General features: G+C 38.6%; 1 long non-coding RNA gene across 1 annotated transcript; it reads left to right on the top strand.

Moving 5' to 3' along the window:
* Positions 1–212: 212 nt before the first annotated feature.
* LOC308349329 lies at positions 213–8536 on the top strand. The gene is made up of 4 exons (XR_013967442.1): positions 213–532; positions 3798–3893; positions 6585–6737; positions 8024–8536. It is a non-coding gene; the product is annotated as an uncharacterized lncRNA (long non-coding RNA).
* Positions 8537–25716: the final 17180 nt, after the last annotated feature.

Here is a 25716-nt window from a genome sequence, read left to right as displayed (position 1 = left end):
ACTTAAACTTGGGACCCCTGAGACACGCAGCTTTTGCGATTCTGTCCCAATCCAGGATTCTCAAACATCCCTGACAGCTAAACTAGAATAATCTTTGGGGAAATCTCCCCTCAAGTTTCCTATGTTTTCAGTCACTAACAAAAAAGAAAGAAAAATGTTAAAGGTAGCGAGAACCGTCCGGTGCTTACAGCTGGTTTCAGCAATTTCAACTTGCGCAAGACCCGTGTTTGTGAAAGCAACTCAAGAATCTTTGAACAGGATGTAATCAACCTCCGATCTGCTGAGAAACACTGCAAAAATGACTTCCCCTGCCAAAAATAATAATGTCGTTTACAAGCAGCTCTTCCATGTCTGAGGAAGAACTAGCCCCACGTGTGAGTTTATGCGGGCTTCAGAAGGACTGGCAAGGAAAAGGGCACATCCTACCAATCCCAGGCGAAAATACCCCGTATCAGAACCCACGGGAAGCTGTGGCCCATTCCAAAGGTGCTGGCAACATCCAGGAAGATTCATATCCACGAAAATCCAAACGGTAAGTGACCCCAGACAAAGGGATTATAATTGGCGGCCATTCTGTGCTGTCCCCTTCCCTCTGTAATCAAGCTGCCCTGTTCTGTGAAGGCAGAGCTGTCAAATATCTCTTAGTCACCAGCCCCAACCCAAATCTTTCTTTCTTTTTTTTTTTCTTTCTTTCCTTTTTTTTTTTGCCCCCCCCCAAAATGTCATCTGGCAGCTTCCCTTAAAGGACATCAAGAGCTCTCGGGAGGGAATATTCCTGAATGATCCTTTAGATAAGTTTCATCCCAAAAAGCCCTGCACCTACCTCTCTGTCAAGTCTGGGCTGTTCAGTCCGCATGGGCTGGATGTGAAAAAAGACCCGGGATGATGGCTTCTCCGAATTTACCAGAAAGAAAGGACCTGGGATGCTTGTCCTTTAAGTGTCTCTAAACATGGTTTGCATAGCTGGATCTCTGCTTATCTGTGCCTTTCGGCTTTCGCTTCCATACATGGATCTGTTCCCAACAGTAACTGCAAGCTGTGGAAAAGCAGCTATCTGGCAGCTCCCTGCTTCATCCAACACATGGACGATAAAAATACACATCTAGAGATCCTTCCAGCCAGGCCCATTTCCCGCCCCGCCGTCCTGCCACGATGCCTTTTTGGAAAGATGCTTTCAGATTGGCATTTCTACTCCCCAGACATTTGGAACATAACCGCTTTCCCCCTGATTCCCACATAGAGCTTTTAGGATGTGGGTTTGCTTAGCTTTACGAAAACAGAGGCATGATTACAGTTCCTGACCGGGGTCTTCATGCTTAAAGATTGTAGCGATAAGATACGTACAGGACCTGCACAAGGTTTAGTGAATGAATGAACATATCAATGAGCGGCTGAACAAATGGACAGTGTGTGTGAATGAATGCACACATATTTAATGCATTTATTTAGTTAAGAATAGTTGTTAACACTCTGAAATCTTTGTCTTAAAGGATCGGGTAAGAGCAGAAGGTCAAAGTAATCAAAATTGCTAAGACAGGAGAGGCCAGCCTCTTCCTTAAACAGCTTCTCATTTAGAATATAGCAGCAGTAAGCTACCATCTAGCATATAGCCTGAGATTTAGAAAACTTCTTTTTATGTTAAAGAATGTAAACTTGAATGGAATACTAATTGCTACATTTGTTAACTGTGACTGATACCTTAAATGTGACCTAAATTTTAAGGGTAGGAGTCGGAGAAGGAGAAATTCGGCTCTGGCTAATAAAGATATTGGCGAGAGGTACTCCTTCAGGGGGCGGTGGAAACTCCACTTAGCCTTCTAGTTCCTGGAAATTGGGCTTTTCCGTCTTAAAACTCCTCTCTCTTTCTCTCTCTCTCTTTCTTTTTCTTTTCCCTGTCTGTTGTTACTCTTACGTGTATGTGTGTGTGTGTGTGTGTGTACATATATATATAAAAGAGAAAGAGAAATTCCAAGTAACATTTTTCCGTTCACCAATTTTTTTTGAGTCATGTTAAAACTCTTATAGAGTCTCTTGTTTGAAGAAGAAGAAGAAATTTGAGGTATACAAGGTTAATTCATTTTTGCATACTGAAATGGAACTAATTTGCTTAAAACACTCCAGAGGAAAAGGGGAAGGGTAGATGAAACACGATTGGCAAAATGATAATCATCGCAGGTGGTTGAGAACTCAATAGGGGACTCATTATATTACCTTCTCTACTTTGTATATGTTTTAAAATTAGAGACCCCAGGAAACAAACTGAGGGTTTCGGAGGGGAGGGGGGAGGGGGTAACAGGGTGATGGGTATTAAGGAGGGCACGTGGTGTGATGAGCACTGGATGTTATACACAATCTCTGAACACTATATCAAAAATTAATGATGTACATTACATACAGTGGTTAACTGAACATAATAAAAAAAGAGATTACTTAAAAATAAAATCTTAAAAAAGTAAGAGAAGAGAGAAGAGTGCAAGATGGATATATTAATGGTGATTTTGAGGAATTCTAGATTTGCATAATCTTTGTGCAAAGCACTAAAGCCAGAACAAGAAGGGGCAAGTTGTTTGTTTTTCTTTCATTCAGAATATTCTGACATTCAAACCTCCCCTTCTTCCCCTTCAATCACACATACATATGTGTGTGTATATACATACATATATTCCATAAAATAATACATTTTATGTTTATATATCTATACAATGTATTATATATATGCATAATAATATATTATCTATATACTATATATCCTATAGAACAATAAGGTATAACTAAGGAAAATTAAGATGGTATTTCAAAAGTTGACCAAATGTAGTTCAGTGATGGACATGACAGATGGTGACTGTACCCACAAGCCGTTCAGGGCCCTTTCTTCCCTTCCTTTTTTCTGCTTTAGAAATCTGAATGGGGGGTGGGGGGGTGAGTAGCACCTGGGTGGCTCAGTCAGTGAAGCGTCTGCCCGTGGCTCAGGTCACGATCCCAGGGTCCTGGGATTGAGCCCTGCATTGGGCTTTCAGTTCAGCGGGGAACCTTCTTCTCCCTCTCCCTCTGTGTGCTCGGTTGCTCTCATTCTCTCTCTCTCTCTCAAATAAATAAATAAAATCTTAAGAAGAAAAGAAAGAAAGAAATCCTAAAGGAAACTCTTTATCTTTTTTTTTCTTTTCTTCCCCCCCGCACTGTCCCTTGCAGCTAGGGACAACCATGTAACGGGTTTCTGGCCACATAGGTGTAAACAAGAATCCCCTGAGTGACTTCAGGAAAGCATTTAATTGTTGAAAAGGGACAGATTCAGCTTTTGTCCCCCTTGGCCCTATACCTCCTCCACCCGTTTCCTTCCCAGACAACAGACTCGACTTCTGAAATTGCAGCAGCTTCTCGGTGGGCAGGAGGGGACCAGGAGGAGGACAACGGCCTGTAAGATGAGGAAGCTGGAGCAGACAGACAGACAGAATTTCAGGTCTTGACCGTGTCACTGAGTCGCTGTAACAATGAACTACCTACCCCTGGACTTCTTGTTCTTTGAGAAAAAGAAAACCAGAATTAACACAAGAAGTGGATTTCATCCATTTTGAGAGATCAGACTTTTGTGGAGAGTTCTTGGGTTGGTTTTTTTTTTTTTTTTTTTTTTTTTCTCCAGTTCCAAGTATTTTGGTGGATGATGGTAACATTCAAAATCAAATTTTGATTTTTCCCCTCTGTCCTCAGCACTGTTCAATCCTTCCCCAAACCATTTAGGATAAAATATAAATTACTTAGTTCAGTCCTCAGATATGTTTCAAAATTTCTTTGCAATGCAGATCTTCATGTCGTCTCTGGTCACCACCCACCGACGTTCCTTCATTTCCCCAGCCTTGAGTGACTGCCGTGTGTGTGCAGCCTGGCCAGGTAGAAAGGTATGGTTTTCCTCAGACTTCTTGTGCTATTTTCCTGTGGTTTTTCTTTCTGCACAGAACACTCTTCATTCTCTTCTGTATTTAGCTAATTCTCCTTGAGTTTCAAGGCTCAGATCAGCAGTTTTCTCCTCTGGGGAGAGGACCCTAAACCTTCCCATGTGGTTCTGGTTCCGGGTCCGGAGTACACATCGTACAATCCTTCCACTCTACCATTGTGCGGTACCTGCTATTTCATTGGTTTGCTTTTCAACTCCGTTTCAAGTTCCACACAGTCAGAGAACAGATTTCATTTGTACTTGTATTATTAGGACTTAGCATACAATAGGCATTCAATACAATATTTAAATGAATAAATGACAAAATAAGTAGATCGGCTAATTATTCTTGATCAGAAAGATAAAGAAAGATGTCGTGGATTCATTGCATGGCTTTGAATGAGACGACTCGGTCTTGAAGCAGGGTTAGAATTGAGACGGGCATGGACCAAGTAATGAGTACATATATCCTGAGTTCCAGTGTGAATAAATGGGTAAATGAGAAAGCAGGAATTCCTGGTGGACAGAGTTTGAATCATTGCCAAGAAGCAAGAATCAAGAAGTCACGCAAGAATCTGCTTGACTCATTGGGAGGAGCCCACGTTGGCTGAGGCTTGGGATGGACAAAATCTGAAGGACCTCTAGTGACAGGCTTAGCATGTTGGTTTTGGGTAAGTTAAAGGGAGGAGTTCAGGCACAATCAAAATTGTGATGTTTTTAAATGAGACTTAATTTTCCTTCTTGATGAGACTTGATAATAGAATACTACAGCAATCTTAAAAGCAAGTATTTACTGAGACAAGCAGGTGGGTGGGTTCTTACTTGGCAAGAAAATTCTTAATGGCTTCTTTGTTTCTAAAGGTACATCTTATTTTCTAAGTCAACTATTGAATACATTAGAAGAGGAGAAGGAAGAGGAGGAGAGGTGTAATCTCCCATCAGAATGAAGTGTTGGGGCTCCACCTAGTTTAAAAATTGGTCTGCCATGCTTATACGATCACTTGCATTTTAAATTCTGCCCAGAACATTGAGACGCAGAATCGTTGTGCTCAACATAACAGATTGTATCTAGAAGGTCCCTTAAGTAATTCTGATAACCCTACATAACGGGAATATTTAATTCATTTGGTATTTTCATTGTTAAAATATTTGATTATTTGCCTCATATATCATATGTCATATCATATATCATATACATGATTTGGTGCTTTGAAGTCATCAATAGCAATTTGGCTCTGAATGAGCTGGCGGTATCCAGGGAGATGATCTTGGGTAAATTTGTCCCATTTTTACTCTCTTCCTAGGGCTTGATTTTGCTCTTCTCTGCCATTTGCAAATGATAGGCCCTCTTGCCTCTGTTTCTTTCTAAACTCATGTCCCATAATCTGCAAGAAAAATTAAAAAAAAATTTGCAAGCAGATTTTTTTTTTTTTTTTTGTCTTCCAATGTATGAGCCCTTGAACAACAGAATAGAAAGCCCAGATTGGTCTCATATTCCTTCTGGGCTTTAAGTTCTCAAGCTCTTCATAGGTGTCCAATGATACTCCTTTGACTTTATATGGAACTTAAGGACCTCCCTCCAGGAGAAATCACACAAGTTGGGATAGTCATAGTTACTTGAGAGTTTAATTCTATATCTCATTAAAAACAAAACAAAACAAAGGAAAACAAGATGAAAAAGGATTCAATTATTTTTGTTCTTTATTGAAACTGTAGATTCTCCTTTGAAATTAGATTAGAATATTCTTGACTCCAGGCTATCTAATCTATTTATAGTATCTAATTTTAATGTTGTATTCCCAAATAAATTCCCAAAGTAATATTTCTAAATAAATAAATTTTTTAAAAAATATTAAGGACATTAATCTACTCAGATTTTGCTGTTATTAGGTGTGGTTTTGTTTTTTGTCATCAGATACTATTAAAAAAATCTGTGTTTAAAAACCTTTACTAATTGTAATAGTGTATCATTTAAAGTCTATTCTATCTTATTCTTTCTTCCCATGTGGATAGCCTAGTTAACCATGGTGATGTCCTTGGGCTTATCTCTATAGAGCAGACAGAGACATTAACATACAGTGAAGAAGAAGTGTTTTGTTTCGTTTTTGCAAATGTTTCATTCAGCTATGGGCAGAGCTTGAAGAGATGAGCTGAAACAAGGATAGAAAGTTCAACATATTTTGATTGTAATTGCTGGACACCTGAGTAAAGAGAAAATGTTGGAATGCCATAGCATTCTGTCCCTCTGGGACCCCAGCAAACATTTTTGTAGGAGAGGGTGATTTAAAGGCACGGATGAACCAGGAATCATCCTGTCAGGCTAATAGGAGGCAGACTAAGCAAGGTCAGTGAGGCTGGTATGGACTTGGAAGGACTGAACTGTGAGACTGTGGGAAGCATTTCTCCAAACACACTCAACCATTGCTCCAAAGAAAAGTCAAGAGACTTTGCAAAAGTACATTACTATGCATTCCTGAGGAACTAACCATGTCCAGAGTCTCACACAGCCACTGGAGGCCATAAAGTCTTGTATATGTCATGTATGGCAGTCATTAACATAGAAAAAAGCGTGGCAAGTGTTTAGAAAAATGTCCAGACATTACAGGGAGATCTATATTTCTCCAAACCTGAGCTTATTTTATTTGCAATACTTTAGAACTACCTTCAGGCTACTTCAATGAGATTGCTTTCTAAAGGCAACCAGTTCAGTAAATCTCCAGTCTTCTCATCCTGCACGTGAAATTTCAACCACGATGGATGGAGAGTCTCTGGTCCAAAATCTCACCAAGTTTCTTATCCACAGACACAGGTAAGTGGAAATGGCAGTTCTCCAACCCCAGCATTACTCATTGTGATTGGTTTTTAATTCATTGTAGAGTCAAATAACACTGGTAAGTGTAATAAGATGTTTCAAAATATTTCTGTGCTTGTTCATCTGCTTGGAGGACATAAAGAGGCAAATCTTAAACAATGTGTTCTGATCAAGAAACAGCTGGCAATGGCAGGAGCCTGATAGGGAGCAATCAAGAATGGGAGGTTGATTTTGAATGAGATGTTTGTCCAACTGTGAGACTGAGTGATTGCAGCTGAGAATAAGGGCAAACACAATCGCCAGTGGCTCCAGGTATGAAGTTATTGAAACCAGACAGGTTTCATGTCTTTTTCTGTTGCCACGTTCACATTTCATCCATAGATTGCAAGACTGTGGAGGAGGAAAAAAGTGCTTCAGTGTATTCTTATTCTTAATGACAGCTTCTGAGCTGTCATGATTTGAATTTACAATGATAAAAAAGCTCCTTCAGAAAAAAAGTAACAATATATTCCAAAGCCAAGTTGTGTATGGGACAGGTAAGAGTGCCTCATCATTAAATGATCTTGGATATGCATCACCTCTGGAGCCTGCCATCAATTTCTATATTGGTTGTGCTCTGTTTTCTCGACTAGTATAGCTATGGGCAAAGTCATTTCATTCTTCCTGGTTCCTAACAATGTCATTATTGAGATAGATCAAAGGAGCTGATCAATAAATATGTGTTGTTGACTAATCTGTAATTGCAACATTTTATGTTTGGATGACACTTGAGTTTGGGAAATACTTTAGCATGCCTAATTTCATTAAACTTCACTTCAACACCAATATATTGTCTGAAACGTGTGTCTCTTTAAGCCTCATTACTTCAAGGTCATACTTTCTGTATCGCACAAATACATCACAGACACATAAAGAAAGACACATAGCTATGTAAGAAAACTTCCCCAAACTTGGGGCACCTGAGTGGCTCAGTTTGTTAGGCGTCTACTTCAGCTCAGGTCTTGGTCTCAGTGTCCTGAGATGAGCCCCAAGTTGTCTCTGGCTCTTGGAGTCTGCTTCTCCCCCTCCTTTTCCCCCTCCTCTGCTCTTGCATGCACTCTCTCTCTGAAATAAATAAATAAAATTTAAAAAAAAGAAAAAGAAATAGTCCCCAAACTCACGCTTCATGCTTTGTTTAGTATATCTAACAACATAATTTTTTAAATAAAAATCTTTCTCTTGCTTGTATTACAAAAATGACCACTTGATGATTAATAAATCTTTCTTTTCTTTCTTTGTGTAAGGCCTAGAGGGAGCCAATAACCACATGGAATACAAACAGGCATGAAATAAAGTTCTTGACCTCAATGAGATTGAAATTCACTTGCTTCTTCACCCAGTCCTTCCCAACCAGCATTCTCATTAGACAACCTCAGAAAAAGAAAAAAGAAGAAGAAGAAGAAGAAGAAAAAAAAGCCCACTTATTTTAGAACTTTGGGAGTCAAGCTGGAGCCTGGGCAGCCTTTCCACTTGTTGGAACTCCTTTGTCAATGCTCAGATGTACAACACTCTTTTTCATCTGGTTGCTTTTATAATGCAAAGGGCAGAGGCAAATTATTTGGAGTACAATCAGTGGGTCCAGGGTATTGAAACACTCCTCTTCATGACAATGCCAAGTTACTTTATTTGTTCATGAAGCACTTGAAAAATGAGAAAGAACAGTAGGCCTTCAAGAGAGAGCAGAGAACGAGTTGGCTCCCAATGCTTTCATTATCAAAAGAGGGTGTTAAAATGCATAGAAATGTTAAATCTCTCCTAAAAAAAAAAAAAAAAATCAATGAATGACACATTCAGTTAGAGCTCACTCAACCCTGATTTCACAATCACAGGAGATCTTAACAGGGGAATGGCTCAGAAGTATAAAAAGTATTTTAATTTCACCTACTGAGTGTTAATGCATTTGAAACATTAGAGGGGAAGCTGTTGAAGGGAAATAGATTATCTGTACCACCACCTACACTCTCTCAAACACAAATTATAATGTATGTATATGGAAGGAAGCCTGTTCTGGGGAACACTACTTTTATTGAAATGGGTGTGTAGGCTTAAAAATGTCAGGTCTGACCATGAGACAGAAGTGTAATACCACTTGTTGGTATTCAGAGGGCATTTTTCTTTTGAGGCTCCCAAAGCAATTTATGGGTGTAACTCAATCTTTGTTGTTGTTATTTGGAATCTTAACCATATGCTTTCATGCATCTAGCAACCTGGAAAGTGACCAGGTCTCTGGGTACATGAACCTTTTAGAGATTTAATTTCTTGTTAAGCCTGGTAGACAAGAAGGTAATGACCCCTAAACCGAGGGGACCCACGGGCAGTGTCTTCATGGACGGTTGCTCCATGGCTGTAGGGACGTCATTCAGAGTACCAACCCCAACATGGCTGCAGTTGCATAATGCTCTGCCTAGTAACAGATTAAAAGGCCCAGCTCCTTTGAAGGTCCAGTGTCCACACTGAGAAATGGCAGAGGGTTTGTTCCAAAACGAAAATCTGGTGAAAAGGCTGCATCGGACTTTCTAACATCATCACAATATTTTAATTTAAAAAAAAAAGTTCTATTTAGAACATTTATATTTCACATCAATATAGTTATTTTGGGATTGAGACACCATACTAGAGAACCATTGGGTCCTTATGATATTAGGATTTATGCAAGAAAGTGCACATTGTTGCCATGGGGATCAGTAAATAGTCTTGATCTGAGACACTAGCTCCCATTGCCAAGACATGGGTGGGAGAAGGTGGTTCCCACAGACTCTGTTTTCTCTAGACTAAAAATACAGCATGATTTCTATTAAAGGGCAATTAAAAAAAATTCTCGGTGATGTAGCCTAAAAGAAGCATACCCTATCATTTTCAGAACAATTAAGCAGTGAGCTCACTATCTAATACTTCAAGATTGTATTTGTACGTGATATTAATTATGTTCATTCTCTGTCACATCAAAGGTGGTGTTGCACCAGCAGCTTTTCTTAGTTCTGTTCATAGGGTCTTAAAAAAGAAACGGTTTATGGAGATACATGTATTAGAGACATAAATTACTTCCTTTTAAGGGTTACAATATAAACTCAGCACTTCGAAGTTAACTCTTTAAAGTCATCGTTTGGCTTTATGAAATATTGCTCCAAATGGTTGTGATGAACAAGAATTCTATTTCTTCCAGTTTTTAGGGCCTTTGGTCAAGAAATGCAAAACATTAGAGTTTTTCCCCTAAAGTTTATTATTACATAATAGGTCCAGATATCTATAAGGAACCCTTGCATTCATAAGGCATTGTAGAGTTTGCAAAGTGATTTTACCACCAATCATTTTGCCCAACGTACTTCACAATCCTGTGAGACAGGCAAGGTTTATAATTAGGTAATCGTCTCCTTTTGTATGATGAGATGGCAGCATAAAAAGTTCAAGATGCAGGGCGCCTGGGTGGTTCAGTCGGTTAAGTGGCTGCCTTTGGCTCGGGTCATGACCCCAGGATCCTGGGATGGAGTCCCACATCTGGCTCCCTGCTCAGTGGAGAGCCTGCTTCTCTCTCTCCTTCTGCCTGCCACTCTGCCTACTTGTACTCTCCATCTGTGTGTCAAATAAATAAAAAACTTTAAAGAAAAAGTTCAGAATGCTTGCCTAAAGCTAAATTAATTGATAATACGTGTTAAGACTGAGCTAAATGTCTCAAGATGAAAAAGACTCTTTTGTCTCTACTGTGGTATTAAGGAAATGATACATTTCATCGCATACCATTCATCCTATAAACTCTATCATTCCATCATCAAGACTTCTGGATTTAATTCTGTGACAGTCAACCCTAAAGTAATCATCTTAATTATTGTCTAAAATTTTTGTTGAACTAAATAGCAGTTAAGGAATATTATCCATTGGCTGGGGCAGGCAATCTATTCACAATCTGTGTAAGGGTATTTATTTTAAGAAAATTTGACACACATGGTAAGGAACTAATTTTCAGTTCATACAAATTCTGCCAAAATTAAGTTTTATTTTACCACTTGGAAGGTAAGTTTCCTCCTCTTCCTCCGCCTACTCCTTCTTCTCCTTCCCTCCCTCCCACGTGACCTCTTGGAACTTGTCAGGCTTCCTAAGTTTATCATTGCACAACTTAACCCACCTTTTTACATTACTTTGCTGGATCTCAAGATAGCACAGCCAGGTTTACAAAATTATTATTATTCCCATGCTGTCTTCCTCCAAGCTATGTTTCTTATATAGAATATTTGTTGGGCTGTTTCCAGTTTCAAATGAGTATAATTCATCAAGTGATCAACGCTCTCACTAGAGAACTAAAGTATATGCATTTTGAATGACTGCTTCTCAGAAGTTCTAAAGCGTGCTTTTCTCTTCTTAAAAATTACTCCTTGGGGCGCCTGGGTGGCTCAGTGGGTTAAAGCCTCTGCCTTCGGCTCAGGTCATGATCTCAGGGTCCTGAGATCGAGCTCCGCCTCGGGCTCTCTGCTTAGCAGGGAGCCTGCTTCCTCCTCTATCTCTGCCTGCCTCTCTGCCTACTTGCGATCTCTGTCAAATAAATAAATAAAATCTTTAAAAAAATACTCCTTTTCATGCTGTCTCATTCCTCCCTGAACATCATTTTCAAAAGGACTCAATTTGGTAAGAATTTCTCTTTTTCCAACTGTCCCCTGGGAGAGTCTTCTGTTGGTTCTTACTACCCAGGCCCCATCTCCATCCAGCTTCCTTGTCATCTTACCCTTCTTTCCTATGCACCCCCCCCATGACTTTCTACAATTTTTATTTTCTCCTTAAATTATAGAGTTGGCTTCTTATGCTTGTCACCAGAGAATCCTGCTTGCTATACAAGAATGAAAAGAAAGCGTTATAATTAATACTGTTTCCTTGTTTGAGCAATACTGTAAAATAACCAGATATTTTTGTCATCAAGCATTATTTACTACAGCAATATTATATTTCCTCAACTCACTAGCATTTCTTTACTGAGGTATGGCACATTTTGCTTGAATCTCACATTGCTTTTCATAGGTTGTGGTTACTCCATTTTGGAGGAGGGAGCCCATATGACCTAGATCTGTTCTCGAAAGCTCCCTACAGTCTTTATACTTGGAGCAGTGGTTCCCAAACTACATTGAAGTCATCTGGGTTGGAGACCCACTTATTTGGATATTGTACCACTTATGAGGCTCATGTAGGAGGCAGAGAAACTGAAGTAGTGCCCAATTTCTCTAGGTCAAGGTAATTTCTCTAGGTCAAGGACAAAAGTCATTCAGCTGCTTCTCTAGTCTCAGAATCTGTTTGCTTTGCTAACTGAACTACCCTAATCAGATCAATAACGTCCCTTATCTGCAGTGGGGCAGGTAGGAAATCCACTCCAAAGGGGCAGGTGAGTTGCTTTCCCCTCCTACATGCTGCCTGCTAATGTGAATCTTGGCATAATAGACACTAGTTGGCAAAAAGGTAGGTACATCAAAGTAAAAATCACGTTCTCAGTGGTTTCATTTATTTCTGACCAAGGCTTAGATTTTCCCCATCGAAGGTCATCATGAAGTCACTGGGAAGAGGTCCCTTCCTATCTTTTGAAATCTTGAGGGATGAAGACTGCAGAGAGAGCAGGGCGAGACCATTGACCATCGGGGTCCCTCTTAGTTCATGTCTCCCGCTTCCGTGGGTCTATACTAAACACAGTTCCCTGGAAGCCTCCATTCAGGTCAAGACCAGAAAATAGGCACAAGCATATTCAAATCCATTCTTACCAATTATCTGTAACTTCCTTTTCTTGATTAGTATGCTAAGGAAGAGAGGATGAGAATTTATCATGGGAAAATAATTGGGTTGAAAGCGTATTTTCTCTAAGTCCACTCCTCGTCCTCTGTTCCCCATGTCAGTAATCATGACAACCATTTTGCACAATCTCTCAGCTTTGCAACCGAGCTTCCAACTGATCTCTGTGCCTCCTGCCTGGAGTTCCTCCTGTGTCCGCCTCACATCGCATCCAATATGATCCTTCCTAAGCTTGTCTCTGATTTTATCACTCTGCTCATTTAAATCTTTTTTTTTTTTTTTAAGATTTTACACATTTATTTGACAGACAGAGATCACAAGTAGGCAGAGAGGCAGGCAGAGAGAGAGTAGGGGAAGCAGGCTCCCTGCTGAGCAGAGAGCCCAATGTGGGGCTCGATCCCAGGACCCCGGGATCATGACCTGAGCCGAAGGCAGAGGCTTTAACCCACTGAGCCACCCAGGCGCCCCTGCTGATTTAAATCTTATGGTGCCTTCGCAGAGCTTTGTGGTTCCTCTCAAGTTCCCTAGCTTCTGTACGTGACCTGGCACCCCTGCCCGCTTCTTTTGGCTCATCTTCCATTCCAGTCCCACCAGTATCCTCTACTCGGGTCCGGCAAATTCTTTGCCTCTGTTCTCAAGAATTTCCTAGGTGTCATTCTTTTTACTTAAAACCTTTTCATTTTTTTTTTTCTCTCTACCCATTTAATTCCCATTCTTCAAGACCAAGGTCTTGAAAAGGACTCCTTCTGATTTCTTAGTAATGAAGATATTTTTTTTTCTCTATCTCCAAAGCCCCCTCAGCAGCTCTTTAACACCTGTAATAAGAGATTATATTTGCTGGTTCATGGCTCTGTGTCTTCCACGGGATGTAAAACTCTATGAGGGGAAAGAGTGTATCACTTTGTCTTTCTCTGCCTGACACCTAGAAGTGTGCATGGAATGTAGAAAGCAATCAAATTTGCTTTTGGAATTAAAGAAGAAATTGAACGAGTTAATAAAGGAAATAGATAGATGATGTAAAGAAATATCTGAAGTTTCCCAGGAAGGCAGACTTGCAAATGCACTTTCCCACAAACAATCTCTCATGGCTAAATATCTCCTTTTGCAATCTCATCTCCAATCTTTTCATTCTGCTGAAACTGTACTTTTCAGGCCCAGCCTGCTGACTCTCCCCAGGACTCAAGGTGAGGCTCATTTCCCTCTGTAATAAACATCGATTGGGTATCATGTACTCTTGCTTAATCAAGCGATCGCATTTCCCTGAACCAATTAACTCAAAATTTCTGTCTCTTCTGATATGTTTTTCTTAATTAATTAGAAAAGAAAGTAAATTCCCATTAACACACCTGTGTCTAAACATGGAAATCCCTCAACCACAACTAGTCAACGCCCCTGCCTCGGGACGCTTGTAGCACGTTAAGTGATGGGTGAAAGCTACAGAGTTTGATACCTGAGGGTGAGCCCCAGTCTTCCTACTTGCCGGGTCACCTAGGGTGTGTTACCTTGGGCTCTTTTGGGGAGAGTTGTGGATTATAAGCCTCTTCTATGTGCAGTTTTGATAGTATGACGGGATGCAATCTGGAAAGGCTCTAAACCTTATCTAGAACATAGATCCTCCAGAGATGAGACCTAATTATGTGGGTTACTACGAAGAATCGTCCGACTGATATTGAATATACCTAATTGCATTGAGTTTTATACTCCTAGGTCATGGAGTTTTCAATATTTTAAATCAAATAAAGTATACAGGACAAGAATCTCTAAGTTGTAGGGAGTAAAAAGGTATTTTATTGGAGCTACCAAGACATATAAATGGGTGTGCCTATCCAGATCACTTGATTTCTTGATTGGAAAGCTTATGACTATGTTTCAAACACAGTTGTGGACATAAAGGTGAACAACAGCTGAAGATTCAGGCCTGAACATTCGGCTATATTGTCCTCCTGTTAGCCCACTTACTTAATTTTTGGCATTATTTCTTCTGTCATCCCCTTTCTGAGTCCTCCATGTTCTTATTTTTGCTCATATTTAACCAACATCATCATTGAAAAGGCTTTATTAGATTCCTTTGGTTTACTGAATTCAATCTCCCATGGTTTTCCTGTGTAAAACTTTTCTTTCTGTTCAGATTATTCTCCATTTGCATCACTAGATCCAACCTTTATTTTCTTTTTCTATTTCCTGCTTAGTGGCCTGGAAGATTGACCTCAAGAACATAATCCCTGGGATTTCCTTGCCCTCTGGCTTTCAAATGGGCTCAGTCCTTTAAGAGGCTCTGGAAACATATTGATGCCTGAGAGAAGAGCTAGGTTGGTACATTAGATTGCTCCTGACACTGGCTCACTCCCTGCCTGGCCACGGTTCTGGTGGTAGTTGCCTTTCTTATGACCACGACTGCTGTTGGACAGACCCACACCCATAGCTCCATTTCTCAGGAGGCTTCATTAACACTATTCCTTCCCCTTATCTTTTTGAGTGTAAGAGTGGTAGAGGCTTCCTGATATCAGAGGTCCTGGGTGCTTCATAAATTCTTGTTGGACCCTGGACCCTGCCCTAATATCTATACAAAGACCCTTAATAAAATCTTTTTTCAGTTAAGTCTCTCCTTTGGAATCTGCCTGACTGATTTTCCATGTATCCTCAGTTCCAAGAAAAAGATATTTGCCTGCTGGTAGCTAACTCCAAGGGCTTACAGAGAGTGAGGGGATGAGGTGACTTACTAAGTGATGACATTGAGGTCTATAGTGGTTAAATTACTTGTCCAACATCACATGACTGGTCAACTTATGGGCAATTCATTCAAATATTTATTGAAACATAGAATTAGTTGGGCAGTGGAGATAAAGATAAAACATTGTACCTGCTCTTAATAATCTGTATCTTAGTGTAGGGGAGAGATAAACAAATATTTAAAATGTAGCAGGAGTCAGGGAGCCTGGGTAGCTGATTCCATTGAGTCTGACTCTTGACTTCAGCTCAGGTCATGATCTCAAGGTCATGAGATCAAGCCCTGTGTCTGGCTCCATGCTGGGTGTGGAGCCTGCTTAAGATTCTCTCTCGCCTTCTGTGTGTGTGCACCCTCTCTTTCTCGCTCTCAAAAAGAAATAAATTAATTAAATTAAAAGTAAATAAAAATAAAAATATTTAAATACATAAAATGTTAAAATGTAGCAAGAGTAAATGCCCAATGCTAAGAATACTGAAGTAAGAAAACCCAATTTAATCTAGACCTTGCAGATGAAACCAAAAGATGAGGTGGGAAGAAGATGGTTCTTTGAGTGGAGGGTAAAGCATGCTATGAAATTGTCTTCTCACACCATTTTTCTTGCAGCAGATCTGGTGCTGAGAGCCTTCTCCAAGCAGCATCTGTTTTCTCCTGGACTGCTGCAATGGGCTTCTATAAAGTAGTATATGGCCCATGATTCCCATCCTCTAATCCACCCTCTACACTATGGTCAGAATATTCTTTTCAGATGCAAATCTGAGATAATTCTCTCCTTAACAATATTCAATAACTCTCAGTTTTCCTTAGGATTAAAGAAGCAACTACAGTTAATAAGTACTTATATGGACTGGTTTCTGCCCCATCACCAACTTCATCTCTGGCTACCCACCCCTTCTCTCTTTTCGTCCTCACCTCTATAACAGTCACCCCTGCTCTGTGGTTTAGCTTTCCACAGTAAATTACGCCTCGTTCACTGCCATCCAGAAGCAGGTGATCCTCCTGACATATCACCAGAAGGTCAATAGTAACCTAACGGTACATCACAGTGCTTACGTCATACACCTCACTTCATCTCATCACATAAATGTTATATCATCTCACATCATTGTAAGAAAAGTGATGGTGAGTAGAGTACAGGAAGATATTCTGAGAAGAACCACATCCCCATAACTTTTATTACAGTACATTGTTAAAATTGTTCTATTTTTTAACAAAGATTTTATTTATTTATTTGACAGATAGAGATTGCAAGAAGGCAGAGAGGCAGGCAAAGAGAGAGAGAGATAGGAGGAAGCAGGCTCCCTGCTGAGCAGAGAGCCCGATGAGGGGCTCGATCTCAGGACGCTGGGATCATGACCCGAGCCGAAGGCAGAGACTTTAACCCACTGAGCCACACAGGTACCCCCCAAATTGCTCTATTTTATTATTAACTATTATTGTTAAAGTCTTATTGGGCCTACTTTATACATTAAACTTCGTCATAAGTATGTATTATAGGAAAAATATACATAGGGTTAGCACTATCTGCAGTTTTACACATCCACTGGGATTCTTGGAAAGTATCCCCACAAATAAGATGTACCACTCTGTGACCTTTTAGGTCCTCGAAAATGTTGTTCTCCTCTCACTGCTGGACCTTTGCATATTCTGTTCCCTAGTTTTAAAGGCTCCTCTGAACCTCTTGCCACTTACTTTGTAATTTCTATAAAAACTTCAACCATTAGCTCAAAAGTCACTTGCTTGAGGAAGCTACCTCTGAAAATCCCAACATAACAACCTACAACTCTTTGCAGCATCACAATTCTGATGAAGTTAAATATGTTCATTTTTATATTTTTCACCTTTTGAGAATGGGTATGATTTCCATTTCTTCACCGCCTTATCTGCAGAATTAGATCCAGTGCTGTACTGATCCAGGAGTTCAATAAATAATTTTTGAATGAATATGGGAATAATTATAAATGGCCTGGACTCCAGGAAGGCATTGTGCATTAGGGGAAAGTGCACCTACGGGGGAGTATGATCAATGAGGCTGGAGAAGACTGCAAAAGCCAAATCTTGAAGGGTCTTAAATGCATGACAAATCTGGACTTATTCTTGAGGTGATAGCAGCCATTAATTTTTATTTTTCTAAGCTCAGATTTTCAGGTTTGTTGACTGCCTGAAGAGCAGATTGGTACAGAAAGAAGCTGGAGCCAGAGCAAGTAAGAAGCAAATGCAAATATCCCAGGGAAAAGCATATGCCAAAGTAGTGTTTCTCAAATTTGTTGCATATCATAATCACGTGGACAGCTACTAAAGCCTACAGAGGTCCAGGTTCATTGAAGTAGAAGAGCTCATTGGGCCTTCATATTTTTACCAGTACAAATCTCCCCAGGGAACTCTGAAAGCCATACATTTGAGAGCCACTGAAGTAAATTTAAGATAATGAGATGTAGTCTTGATAAAGTTGAATGAGTTTTTGACGTGGGGAATGCGTACAAGTAAGGAGTCCCTATTAACTCTTAAGTTATGAGCTACGTTGGCTAGTTCTGCCATTGGCTAAAATGGAAAGAGATGATCAGGATTGCATCTTTATTAAAGATATTAAAGTCAGTCTTTTCTCCTCATTTTATGGTTGTCCATGCTTTGCAAAATCTGACCCAGTTGGTCAGTGACAAGCTTGGGTCAGAATCCCTCCTGACACGATAAAAGGGATTACTAGGTTTCTCAGTCTATGACAAGATCTTAAAAATCTCAAGTGATAAGTTGCATGCATCTTAGAATATATATATATTTTTCCCATCTAAGTTGTTGCTTCACTGTCAACTTGATTAATCTGTGAAAGAAAACATGCGAAGTTCACTGTAGTGCTTTATATTTTGGTAGTGTTAAGTATCTGCCCCTTTGTTGCCAAATCTTTCATGATTCACAGAAGTTTAGTGTTAGCACCCAAACTCTGGATAATATTAAATCTTGTGAAAGATCAACTGAGAAAACATTTCTTCATCATCTCACTTTAAAGAGGTACCACCCACACACTAGTGTGGTGTTAATATTTGCTGATACTTAATAGTACTACTGAAATAAAAAAAAATGCATTGCAGATTTCACATTAGTTTGGCATCTTTATAATGCCTGGAAAATGGTAGATTCCCTAGAGTTTGTACTTTAAGGGTAAATGTAAGACTGGGCTATATCCAGGAGCAGCAATCAGGAAAGATCCAAAAGATGCTATGGTCTGTGTTGTTAATGTTCCTGTACCTAACTTCACCACACAATATGGTAAGATTTTACCATAAGTATTTTAGATTTTAATCTTAATCTTTAGATGTTAGATCTTAATCTTAGATTAAGATGGTAAATAAGTAAATATGGTATGGTAATATGGTAAATAAGATATTATGGTAATATGGTAAATAAGATATTAAAATGTCCCTCTATTTGTCATAATGACAGACAACCTGGAACAGTAGAAAGGACTTGAGTTCTAGTCCAAACACATAACCAACTGTGGAACCTTGAGATCTTCTTTTAAAATTTTGTGTGTTTCAGTTCCTCAGATTTTAATGATGGGAATGGCTAGTCTCTAAAATTGGTTCTTCTTCTGGTTCTACAATTCTGAGATTCTGGGTTCTATCGACTGAGCATCTGTATCGTTTTTAATAGAAATGTGATTTCATCTGGGAACATCTGTTACAGTTTATAACATATTTTGCCAAGTCCTTGACCTTAATTATTCATAGGCATCAGATGTTCCTTCACGGAGTCTACTCTGCATCTTACTGAAGGAACATCAGTTACGCTTGTGTCTTGAGTAGTGTCAATCTGGCTCAAAAAATATGCCAAATTTGCTAACATGATCATTAAATGACTTCTTAATTAAGATTGTCAATATCACCAGTGATATAGTTCAGAGCTATTTTAGCATTAGAAATTACATAAACTACTCATTTACATTTTTATTTTTATACTTACTGCAAAATAAAAGTATTTTTGTCAAAGGCGTCATACTTTTTCCAAATAAACATGGATTCTAAAATAATTCTGTGACACACATACTAATTGACTAAAGATACTGCTGTTTTATTTCCTCTAATAAAGCAATATTCCCTTACTAATAATTATACCTACTTCTATTATTAACTTAGAAATGCGCTTCTTTGAGCTTGAAATTGTATTTTTATGACTTCCTGGCTATAAGAAGAGTTTAGTTTGGGCCCTAAGTTTTGGGCCCCCAGTTTTTTGCTTACTTGAAACCAAGGAGAGAGAGAGAGTTTTGTTTTTTTTTTTTCAATCTTTGCCTTTACTATTTGTTCATTAAAAGAAAAAGTGCAGTCTTCTATGGTTAATTATTAAACCAAGGCAAATCTGATTCCAAGGGGAAGAAAGGGTAATAAACAAAGAGTAAACAACCCATTAGAATCAGTGCACTTTGGTGCTTTGTCTCTCTGTCTCTATTTTCCAGTCTGCAGAAGATGGTAGGAAGGCATGAAATAATAATCACACTGTGAAATGTCCTGCAAATGATTTGAGATAACAACAGTACAGCTCTTGACCAAGAGTTATAGTTGCCAAGAAGTATCTACGATTTCATGATTAATTTAATATGCAGAAGTAAGTGACAGGTAAGTGGCTTCCCTGGGCTCATGCTGTTTTATGATTGCATGTTAGAAACATACTCATTTTATTTTACCTCATTGACTTTCCTTTACAGCGAGTTAGACAAATGTCCATAAACATATTGGGGCTCTTGACGCTGTCTTCCTTCCTTCTGTTCCTGGCGCGGTACTGTTGGTCATAATTGGTCACGTGTTCTCGGCATCTGGAGATCAAGTGTTGATTTTCTCTCCCACTATGGTTTAGGTTTTTCAAATGAACTTCCTATTGTAGTTTTTTTGATTAGCCTTGCCTCCGTTTTGTCTTAGAAGCCCTTGATTACTCCATAAAGAACACTTAAAAGTGTCATCAAAGATATATCCTTACAAGAAGAACTTCTAATATTTTGCAAAAGAAATTCCAGAAAGCATAGTGGAGACATGCATTACCTTTCCCTGATTCTTTTACCCTATTGTATCTCTTTCTTCTCTGGTTCCTCTACCCCAGGCTGATCTCTGGGCTCTGCCTGTGTGTACTGGGTGCCTTTCTCAGCTATTTGGAATCTTCTGCTGCCACGGAGCTTAGAAAGTCCCAGCACCTTGCAAAGAGGGGTGGAGACGAGTGACAGAGGGAAGGGAACAAACTCATCGATTTGCACTGTACTTTTCAAAAGTAAAAAAAAAAAAAAAAGTGCCTCCAAAGAGGGCCTCTTACACACTCTCTGTATCTCTTTATGGTCTGACTGGGGAAGGAACTACCATCTCCAAAGACACTGGGACTCCTAAGTGTTAAATGATCTGCTTAAGGTCATGCCGTTTGGAAGTATTTCAAATCAGTTTTCGTCTATATCTTCCAAATGCAGCTCCAGGATTCTTTCCACTCGTTCATTCCAACATCTCTATTCTGGGACTATTATCAGAAGTGCCTGAACTTGTCTTTGGGAAATCCCGTCATTCACTCAAGTGCTTCATGAGGTGCTTTGATAATGAAAACAGAAGAAATCTCAAGGCTTTGCTATGATGACAACTAAGAATGTTAACAGTCTATTAAAAAAAAAAAAGATGTAAGGATTTAGGAAGATATGTATACACTCACTGTATCTTCTCAACAGCAGAGTGAGTAGTATTGCTAAAGGTTCACCCATAGCAGACATGAGGAAAACAATAGGAGACAGTTTGTTCTGTCTCTGGGATAGCTAAGTTTCTTTTGTGAATGCAGGAGGAAAGGATGAGATTGTTTAAGGCTTCATACTCCCTAATTTTCATTCCATACACATAGCATAGTACCAACTCTAAACAAGATACTAAAATGCCTTTTGAGAAGTGCAATGAAAAAGGTATGATTTTAGACTTTAGAAAAAGGTATGAACTTTGAATTCAGGCTAACTTGAGTTCCTTGTAAAGCTGTGGCTAAAATGAAATAAAACAAAATACAAAAGTTGTAACAGAGTGCCTTGAATGTGTGTTAGAAACAATTAATTAGGGTTTGTTGTTGTTGTTGTTTTGTTTTGTTTTGTTTCCTGTCAGTTAAATGAAACCCAAGCATTCAGAAAATGCCCTGGATTTCCAAGGAAGAAGAGCTTAATCGTTCACAATAGTCAAAATTAGTTATTTTAACAATAAATAGGCATGCAGCATATTTTGGAATTTTTTTTGTAAAAGTGATCCTAAGCTCCAGATCACATTATAATCATTTAGGAAATAAAGCAAGCAAACAAACAAACATAAAAACAAAAATAAAAAGACCACAAAATATCGAGGCCTATTCCAGACCGATTAAATCTGAGTCTCTAGGGGTAGAGTCTGGGTTTTTGGAATTTTTTTAGTGTTTTGTTTTTTGTTTTTTGGTTTTTGGTTTATTTGTTTGTTTCGTTTTGTTTTCGCTTACCAGGCCATTCTAACATGTGACCACTGTTGAGGAATGTTGGTTTGTAACATCAATGGTCTTAAGTAGCAACATGGAAAACTTCTTTTGATGATGACCATGACATACGTGTGTCTATTTCAGTAATCATGATCCATGGTGTACCTTCCTTTCCTTCTCATGATGGCCCTATTAATAATTTTTCAGTGTTCTGCAGAGGATCTGAGGCGCACACATCAGCCTGCAGTGTCCCTAGCAATGGTAAGTGAAATGTGACAGAAGTAACATGAGAGCTGGTCCAGAGCCCACGTCTTACAGCTGGAGGGAGGAAGTAATGAGAAGCTGCTTCTTGATTACAAGTTGCTGTTGACTGTTTCTTGGTTTTTCCTTGTCTCCCTGGGTCCTTTCCTTTCTCCTTTTTTCTCATTGCCTACCTTATGTACTCTTCTGTGCTTCTCCATTTCTTATCATCTTCATTTTATTTTTTTCTCTCACTCTCTTTCTCAGAGAAAGTACACTTGCTTGAGGATAAGAGAATTAAGCTGGCAAGCAATTGGTTGTAATTGCCAGCTAATTCTGTCAGCTCGACTTGATGTTTGGTTCTGTAACCATTTTGGAGTAGTTTAGATATTTGTACGGGTCCCAGCCATCCTAGATGACCATAGTACAGCCTAGCTCCTGCATTAATGTCCTGTGTGAGGAATACTTACCAAATGTTAGTTGGTTAAATTTTGGTGGTTATCCAATTTGTTGGTGTAAACTTATTCAAAATACTCTATTAATATCTTTTTTACTTCATAGAATCAGTAGTAGTGTCCCCATTTTCATTTCTCATTTTAGTAATTTGAGTCTTCTCTTTTTTCTGTCTTAGTTCACCTAGCTATATGTCAGTTTGTTAATCTTTGCAAAGAACCATGTTTTGATTTTGTTAATTTTTGCTATTATTTTTCTATTCTCTATTTCATTGATCTCTGCCCTGACTTTTATTATTTCCTTCCTTCTGCCGGTGTGGGGTTTAGTTTGCTCTTTCTCTAGTTCTTTAAGTTGTAAAATTAGGTTGTTGTTTTGAGATCTTTCTTGTTTTTTAATATAAACACTTACAGCTGTGAATTTGCCCCTTAAGCACTGCTTTTGCTATACATCCTGTAAGTTTTGATAATTTTTTTTCATTTTCATTAATCTCTAAGTATTTTCTAATTTCACTTGTAATTTTTTTTAATTTGATCCATTGGGGAGTCTGCTTCTCCCTTTCCCTCTCCCTCTGCCCCTCCTCCTACTTATACTCTCTCAAATAAATAAATAACATTTTTTAAAAAAGAATGTATTGCTTAATTTCCTCAAAATAGTGAAATTTCCAGTTTTACTTCTATTACTGATTTCTAACTTCCAAGATGGTAGGAAAAGTTACTTCCTATTATATCCATCTTTCTGTGTTTATGGAGACTTAATTTGTGGCCTAACATATGCTGTATCCTAGCAGATGTCCTATGTGCACTTGTGAAGAATGGGTTGTGCTATTGTCATTGCATTGTCTTCTCTGTATATGTCTACTAGTTGGGTTATTGTATTATTAAGATCTCTATCTCTTTAGTCATCCTCTGCCTGGTTGTTCTATCCATTATTGAGAATGGGGTATTGAAGTCTATAATTATTACTGTAGAACTGTCTATTTCTCTCTTCAATTTTGTCAGTTTTTGCTTCATGTATTTTGATGGTCTGTCATCAGGTGCATAAATGATTATAATTGTTGTATTGTCTTGCTGTATTAAAAGCTTAAAAAGGGGGCGCCTGGGTGGCTCAGTGGGTTAAAACCTCTGCCTATGGCTCAGATCATGATCCCAGGGTCCTGGGATCGAGCCCCACATCGGGCTCTCTGCTCAGCAGGGAGCCTGCTTCTACCCCTCTCTGTCCACCTCTCTGCCTACTTGTAATCTTTGTCTGTCAAATAAATAAATAAAATCTTAAAAAAAAAAGCTTAAAAATATATATAACACCCTTCTTTGTCTTATCATCTTTTGTGATTTAAAGTCTTTGTTGGATATTAATATAACCATCCCTGCTCTCTTTGGTTACTATTAGTATGGAGTATGTTTGTCCTTCCTTTCACTTTTGGTGTATTTGTTACTTTGGTTCTAAGGTGAGTAGCATGTAACCTCAATATACATGTAATGGAACATATGATTTTATCCATTCTTCTAATCTGTCTTCTGATTGGCGAGTTTAATCCATTTACATTAGTAAAGTAATTACTGATAAGGAGGGACTTCTGTCATTTTCCTATTTTTCTTCTTTATGCCATATACCTTTTCTTATCCTGAATTTTCTATATTACTGCTTTCTTTTGCGTTTAGTTGATTTTTTTTGTTTGTTTGTTTAAATTCTTTACTCATTTTCTTTTGTTTACGTTCTAGAGCTATATCTTTTGTGGTTACCTTGGGGATTATATTTAACATTCTAAGGTTAAAACACATTCTTTTGAATATATACCAGCTTACCTTCAATAACATGTAGAAACTCTGATCCTTCACAGCTACATCCCTACCCATTTGGGTTATTGATGTCACAAAATCACATCTTTATACATTGCGTGTCCAAAAACATCACCTAATAATTCTTTTGAATGCATTAGTCTCGAAAACCATATAGAAATCAAAATTTAGAGTTACAAACCAAAGTTATAATGATACTAGCTTTTAGACTAACAATTGGGTTTTTTAATGAATTAGTCTCATAAATCATGTAGAAAACAAAAAGCGAAGTAACAAACTCCACAATTGTTGTTAAAAGAATACAAGTTGTTATAGTTGCCCTTATATTTTCCTTTATTGAGATCTTTATTTTGCCATATAGCTTTGAGTTACTATCTGGTATCTTGTCATTTCATTCTGCAGGACACCTTTGAACACTTCTTGCAGGGCAGGTCTAGTGGTAATGAATCCCTTCACCTTTTGTTTATCTGGGAATATCTTAATGTCTCCCTCACTTTAAGGATGGCTTTGCCAGATGTAAGATTCTTGATCCCACAGTTGTTTTCTTTTAGCACCTTGAATTTATCATTACACTGCCTTGTGGCCTCCAGTTTTTTTGGTGTGAAATCTGCTGACAGTCTTATTGAAGATCCTTTGGCTTGCTCTTGCGATTTCAAGATTTTCTCTTTGTCTTTGTCTTTCTAAAGTTTGATTATAATACATCTCAATATGGGCCTCTTGGAGTTCATCTTACTTAGAATTTGTTGAGCTTCTTGGATGCTTATATTCATGTATTTCATCAAATTTGTAAATTTTTAGCCATTGTTTCTTTATATATTCTCCATGCCCTTATAACTTTCTCTTCTCTTTCTGGGACTCCCATAATGTGTATGTTGGTCCACTTGATAGTGTGCTATCAATAGCTTAGGTCCCCTAAGCTCTATTCACTTTTCTTCCGTCTTTTTATTTTTTCTCTTCCTCAGACTTTATCATTTTCATTACTTTATCTTTAAGTGTGCTGACTCTTTCTTCTGCTTGCTCAAATTTGTCTTGGAATTCCTCTAGCAAAAAATCATTTTGGGGCACCTGGGTGGCTCAGTGGGTTAAGCCTCTGCCTTTGGCTCAGGTCATGATCCCAGGGTTCTGGGATCGAGCCCCACATGGGGCTTAGTGGGGAACCTGCTTCCCCCTCTCTCTGCCTGCCTCTCTGCCTACTTGTTATCTCTGTCTGTCAAACAAATGAATAAAATCTTTAAAAAAATTTTAAAAAATCATTTTGATCATTGTACTTTTCAGCTCCAGAATTTCTTTTCGGTTTCTTTTTAGATTTTCTCTTTATTGATTTTTCCATTTGTGTGTGTTTGTTTGTTTGTTTTTAACTTACTCCACATCTTCTTTAGTTCTTTGAGCATCTTTAAGATGATTGTTTTGAATTCTATGCCTAGGATATCTGCCATCAACTCTTTTGCAGTGACAGCTTCTGTTGATTTTTTTTCTCCTTTGAATTGGCCATGCATTCATATTTCTTTGTATGCCTTATGAT

Source organism: Martes martes (genome assembly GCF_963455335.1).
Source record: "Martes martes genome assembly, chromosome: 9".
NCBI lineage: Eukaryota > Metazoa > Chordata > Mammalia > Carnivora > Mustelidae > Martes > Martes martes.
Note: the sequence above shows the minus strand (reverse complement) of the source record. Positions and strands in the feature narration are given on the sequence as shown.